Genomic DNA, 6196 nt, shown 5'->3' on the forward strand with positions numbered 1-6196 from the left:
TAAAAAATAACAATATAAAACAAAAAACAAAAAGCTACCACAGCTCAACCTGTTCACATGCATGCCGTGCACATACAGGACTTGTCAAATATTGCCACCTTGTGGTGCATTGACTGACTTTGAGCTTCTCATTTCCCCGGCTTTGGGTAAGATAAGCCATGAATACAGTGAACAATAAAAGCAACGAGGAAATGTGCGCTGCGTATAACAAAGGCCTATTATCACTTGTACACCAACAGGATGTAAGCTAGTTCCTAAAACACTGAGTGAATGATCTATTGAATGAAATCGTAATGCCTGTTTGATGCATGATGCACAACATTTCACAATGACAGACTTCTGTTTAACAATGCAGTGCTATACAGAACATAAAGTGGGCTTCCACATTAAGTATTTCCTTTATTGTATCATAACATAAGAAAGGTTATTCAGAGTTATCCACACGTTACTTGGTTATCCAAGTATTAAAAACTTAATTGTCATGAAATCTACATTGCATAATTGCATAATGAACATTTAACCCAAAATTACACTGCAAAACAATGACTAATTATTCAGTTATTACTGTTAATTGTTTATATACTTGAAGTGCCATCTGAAATTCTCTTCTAAAATGAGCATTTTTATCAAGCTCGTATATTTATGTTTTACAATTTAGGTAATTTTCATTGCCATTAAAGTGAAATAACTGAACATAAACATACAAGCTTGATAAAAATTATCATTCTAGAGGACAATTTCATATACACAGTGGGGAGAACAAGTATTTGATACACTGCCGATGTTGCAGGTTTTCCCACTTACAAAGCATGTAGAAGTCTGTCATTTTGATCATAGGTACTCAAATCCAAAAATCCAGAAAATCACATTGTATGATTTTTAAGTAATTAATTTGCATTTTATTGCATGACATAAGTATTTGATACATCAGAAAAGCCAAACTTAATATTAGGTACAGAAACCTTTGTTTGCAATTACAGAGATCATACGTGTCCTGTAGTTCTTGACCAGGTTTGCACACACTGGGGATTTTGGCCCACTCCTTCATACAGACCTTCTCCAGATCCTTGAGGTTTCGGGACTGTCGCTGGGCAATATGGACTCTCAGCTCCTCCAAAGATTTTCTATTGGGTTCAGGTCTGGAGACTGGCTAGGCCACTCCAGGATCTTGAGATGTTTCTTACGGAGCCACTTAGGGCTGCACGATTTTGAGAAAAAACCTAATTGTGGTTTTTCTGACAAATATTGCGATTGCGGTGCGATTTTCGATTTTTGCGTTCGATACTTTTAAGTGCATAAAACCTAAAATTATGAATAAAATGTGTTTTTTACGACACAGAGGGTTAAATAAACTACATACATAGTGATTGAGGTAATGAGATTGTTTGATGCTTCGTGATTATTAAATACCAGTGGTGGAAAGAGTACTAACAAATTGTACTTAAGTAAAAGTATTGCTACTAAAGTAATAATTTACTTGAGTACAAGTAGAAGTACTGAAAAATAATATGACTCAAGTAAGAGTAAATAAGTAGTTAACTTAAAAACTACTCAAGTAACTACGTTACAAAGTACTTTAGTATTATTTTTCTATTTTTACCCAACATGGGGAGATGCTAGCGATATGGAGCGTTCTGTTTCATTCATACTGGAAGTACTAATCAACATTGTATCATAGAATTTAAGAAAATAATATATTCTCACTCTGTGTTAAGAAGCAACATGAAACCACAGAAGTCATTTCAAACACGATTGACATGTATTTTGATTTGAGCAAAACATGATATTAAACTCATAAAATGTAGTGTTTGACGGTATGCTAAACAAACATACTAGCTTTCCCTGTTGTCAAGAGCAATTGTTTTAATTTGGAAAAGTCCAGGTAAGATAATTTGAATGTTTTAATTTAAATAATTTTATAATTGAAAGCAAAGAAGGTTAAGTGAGAGGTCAAAAAAGTGCCAGTAAAAAAAAAATTAAGTGAAGTATGGTTAACGAAAATGTGCTGGGAGCCATGCATCTGATTGACAGAAATAATAAATGCGATCTTATTTCACTGTTGTCGAGTTTTTATCAACTTTGTACAAAGTTTGCTTTGTATATTTAGTTTAACTGTATTGGTAAAGAGGGCGAGCTTTACCATTAAATTAAACTGTGTGCATTTAAGACACTTACATTGTTTTTCCTCCGTCCACGCAATAACTGCGTCCATGTTATGAGCCGAGTTTTTTACTTCAACTGCTCAATGCTCTGGTATTATCAATGGGACCCATTTCAGGAGTTGCCATAATTAAAATTTAAAATCAGAATATGAGCATAGCTCAGTTACATTCACTGAAATATTGAAACGTTAGCGATATTACTGATTCAAAACACGAGCGCCAGTGATTGAATGTCAAAGCGCGGTTTGAACGCCCCGCCCTCCAGCCGAACTGGAAGTTTTGACTGGTTTTGCACCCGAGTCAGACCTGTCAGTTATTGGCTGAAGTGCTTCAGTTCTGTCAGTTGTTGGCTGAAGTGCTTCAGTTCTGTCAGTTATTGGCTGAAGTGCTTCAGTTCTGTCAGTTATTGGCTGAAGTGCTTCAGTTCTGTCAGTTATTGGCTGAAGTGCTTCAGTTCTGTCAGTTATTGGCTGAAGTGCTTCAGTTCTGTCAGTTGTTGGCTGAAGTGCTTCAGTTCTGTCAGTTATTGGCTGAAGTGCTTCAGTTCTGTCAGTTATTGGCTGAAGTGCTTCAGTTCTGTCAGTTATTGGCTGAAGTGCTTCAGTTCTGTCAGTTATTGGCTGAAGTGCTTCAGTTCTGTCAGTTATTGGCTGAAGTGCTTCAGTTCTGTCAGTTATTGGCTGAAGTGCTTCAGTTCTGTCAGTTATTGGCTGAAGTGCTTCAGTTCTGTCAGTTATTGGCTGAAGTGCTTCAGTTCTGTCAGTTATTGGCTGAAGTGCTTCAGTTCTGTCAGTTATTGGCTGAAGTGCTTCAGTTCTGTCAGTTATTGGCTGAAGTGCTTCAGTTCTGTCAGTTATTGGCTGAAGTGCTTCAGTTCTGTCAGTTATTGGCTGAAGTGCTTCAGTTCTGTCAGTTATTGGCTGAAGTGCTTCAGTTCTGTCAGTTATTGGCTGAAGTGCTTCAGTTCTGTCAGTTATTGGCTGAAGTGCTTCAGTTCTGTCAGTTATTGGCTGAAGTGCTTCAGTTCTGTCAGTTATTGGCTGAACGCAGGGCTCCACCGACCGCAGTGTCTGTCAATGTCAGCTCACCCTGTTGCTCCGTCGGCAGACTCGGCACCTTTGTCAGAGTACTTTGTACTTTTGGTGAAAAATAAATGTAGCGAAGTTGAATACTTTATTTTTATTCTACTCAAGTAAGAGTAAAAGTGAAGAAGTGCCTTCGGCCATTTCTGCGCACTGTGCGCAGTTACAAGCTTCTTCTATTGGCACAATTCGAGGTACACGACACGTTGTGTGTTAGCTGCTTTGCTGCTGACAGAAAGCCGGAGCACTGCATACAACCTTGTTTCCATTGCCATTTCTAATTTGCCAGCAAGCCAGGAACGCGAGATTCGACCATTTTGATTGGCTAATAGGTTTGTCACTCAAATGTCAGAGGCGGGGAAAAAAACCTGAGGTTAGGTTATCGCGGGAGTTAAAACCTCAATATCGATGCGATAAAGGTTAATCGTGCAGCCCTAGAGCCACTCCTCAGTTGCCCTGGCTGTGTGTTTCGGGTCGTTGTCATGCTGGAAGACCCAGGCACGACCCATCTTCAATGCTCTTACTGAGGGAAGGAGGTTGTTGGCCAAGATCTCACGATACATCATGGCCCCATCCATCCTCCCCTCAATACGGTGCAGTCGTCCTGTCCTCTTTGCAGAAAAGCATCCCCAAAGATTGGTGTTTCCACCTCCATGCTTCATGGTTGGGATGGTGTTCTTGGGGTTGTACTCGTCATCCTTCTTCCTCCAAAGTTTAGACCAAAAAGCTCTATTTGTCTCTCATCAGACCACATGACCTTCTCCCATTCCTCCTCTGGATCATCCAGATGGTCATTGGCAAACTTCAGACGGGCCTGGACATGCGCTGGCTTGAGCAGGGGGACCTTGTGTGCGCTGCAGGATTTTAATCCATGACGGCGTAGTGTGTTACTAATGGTTTTCTTTGAGACTGTGGTCCCAGCTCTCTTCAGGTCATTGACCAGGTCCTGCCGTGTAGTTCTGGGCAGATCCCTCACCTTCCTCATGATCATTGATGCCCCACGAGGTGAGATCTTGCATGCTGCCCCAGATCGAGGGAGATTGACCGTCATCTTGAACTTCTTCCATTTTCTAATAATTGCTCCAACAGTTGTTGCCTTCTCACCAAGATGATGCCTATTGTCCTGTAGCCCATCCCAGCCTTGTGCAGGTCTACAGTTTTATCCCTGATGTCCTTACACAGCTCTCTGGTCTTGGGCGTTGTGGAGAGGTGTGAGTCTGTTTGATCGAGTGTGTGGACAGGTGTCTTTTATACAGGTAACAAGTTCAAACAGGTGCAGTTAATACAGGTAACGAGTGGAGAACAGGAGGGCTTCTTATAGAAAAACTAACAGGTCTGTGAGAGACGGGATTCTTAAGGGTTGGTAGGTGATCAAATACTTGTCATGCAATAAAATGCGAATTAATTATTTAAAAATCATACAATGTAATTTTCTGGATTTTTTTTTTAGATTCCGTCTCTCACAGTTGAAGTGTACCTATGATAAAAACTACAGACTTCTACATGCCTTGTAAGTGGGAAAACCTGCAAAATCGGCAGTGTATCAAATACTTGTTCTCCCCACTGTATATCTGCATGTGTGTTTTTAAAAGAAGTCTCTTATGCTCACCAATGCATTTATTTGATTAAAAAAACACTAATATTTGTAAATATTATGACAATTTAAAATAACAGTTTTCTATTTGAATATATTTTCAAATATCATTTATTCTTGTGAACAAAGCTGAATTTTCAGCATCATTACTCCAGTCTTCAGTGTCACATGATCCTTCAGAAATCATTATAATATGATGATTTGATCCTAAAAAATTAGGAATTTTTGATCCATACAATTTGATCCATTCATTATCATTATCAATGTTGAAAACAGTTGTGTATTTTTTTGATGAATAGAAAGTTTCATTCATTTGAAATATAATCTTTTGTAAAATTACAAATGTCTTTACTGTAAATTGATCAATTTAAAGCACCCTTGCTGAACTAAAGTATTAATTTATTTTATTTCTCCATTTTTTAATTCTGGCATGTTCCTCATACACATATAGACTTGTAATATAATACACAAGTCATATGAATTCCTATTATGGTGTTTTTTAGTCCCTTTTGGAAATCATGCATTTTGGTTGCATGAAAACAAAGCAGATCATCTCGTTTTGCATTAAATAGAAGAAAGTCAGCCATGCATGATTGTAACGACTTTAAGGTTTCCCAAAATGTCTATGCACTAAAACGCAGTTGCCCACTGACACACACAAACTGTGAGTATTTCCCCTTTCATACAAACAGAAGATACAAGGTGTATTGTTTCCTGAGGCCACAAGTGGGAAGTGACCTCTAAACGCTGCATGTCTAGTTCCTCTTTGAGCCGGGTTTAAACACACAGCTGTCTGTTCATCGGTCATCCACACACTGATAAGTGCCACTCACACCAGATCTGTGTTTCACTGATAACACTGTTAAACCGGCTACACCTGCACTACAACTGGAGGTACGTTCGCTTTAGTTTTTTGTGTTTGCTATATGTTCAACTATCATTGTTCTTTTGAGATGTAAAGATCTTGGAGAATGTTGTCAATATTTGACCGTTTTTAACAGTTCTCTATTAAGAATTCACATTTAACCAAAAAAAAAAACTTAAATGCTGTGGTTATTTACTCACTCATGTCGGGAATTTGGAAGATATTTTAGTAAAATGTTGGTAGGCAAAACATTTGAATGTCCAATTCACTTGAAAAATTTTAATATCGTGCAAAAGTTCATTTATTTCAGTAATTCAACTTAAAAGGTGAAACTAATATATAATATAGACTCATTACATGCAAAGTGAGATATTTCAATTCTTTATTTGTTATAATTTTGATGATTATGGCTCACAGCTTATGAAAACCCCAAATTCAAAATTAGAATATTGTGAAAAGGTTTTCATAAGCTGTAAGCCATAATCATCAAAAT

This window comes from Phoxinus phoxinus (genome assembly GCF_949152265.1).
Source record: "Phoxinus phoxinus genome assembly, chromosome: 1".
Lineage (NCBI taxonomy): Eukaryota > Metazoa > Chordata > Actinopteri > Cypriniformes > Leuciscidae > Phoxinus > Phoxinus phoxinus.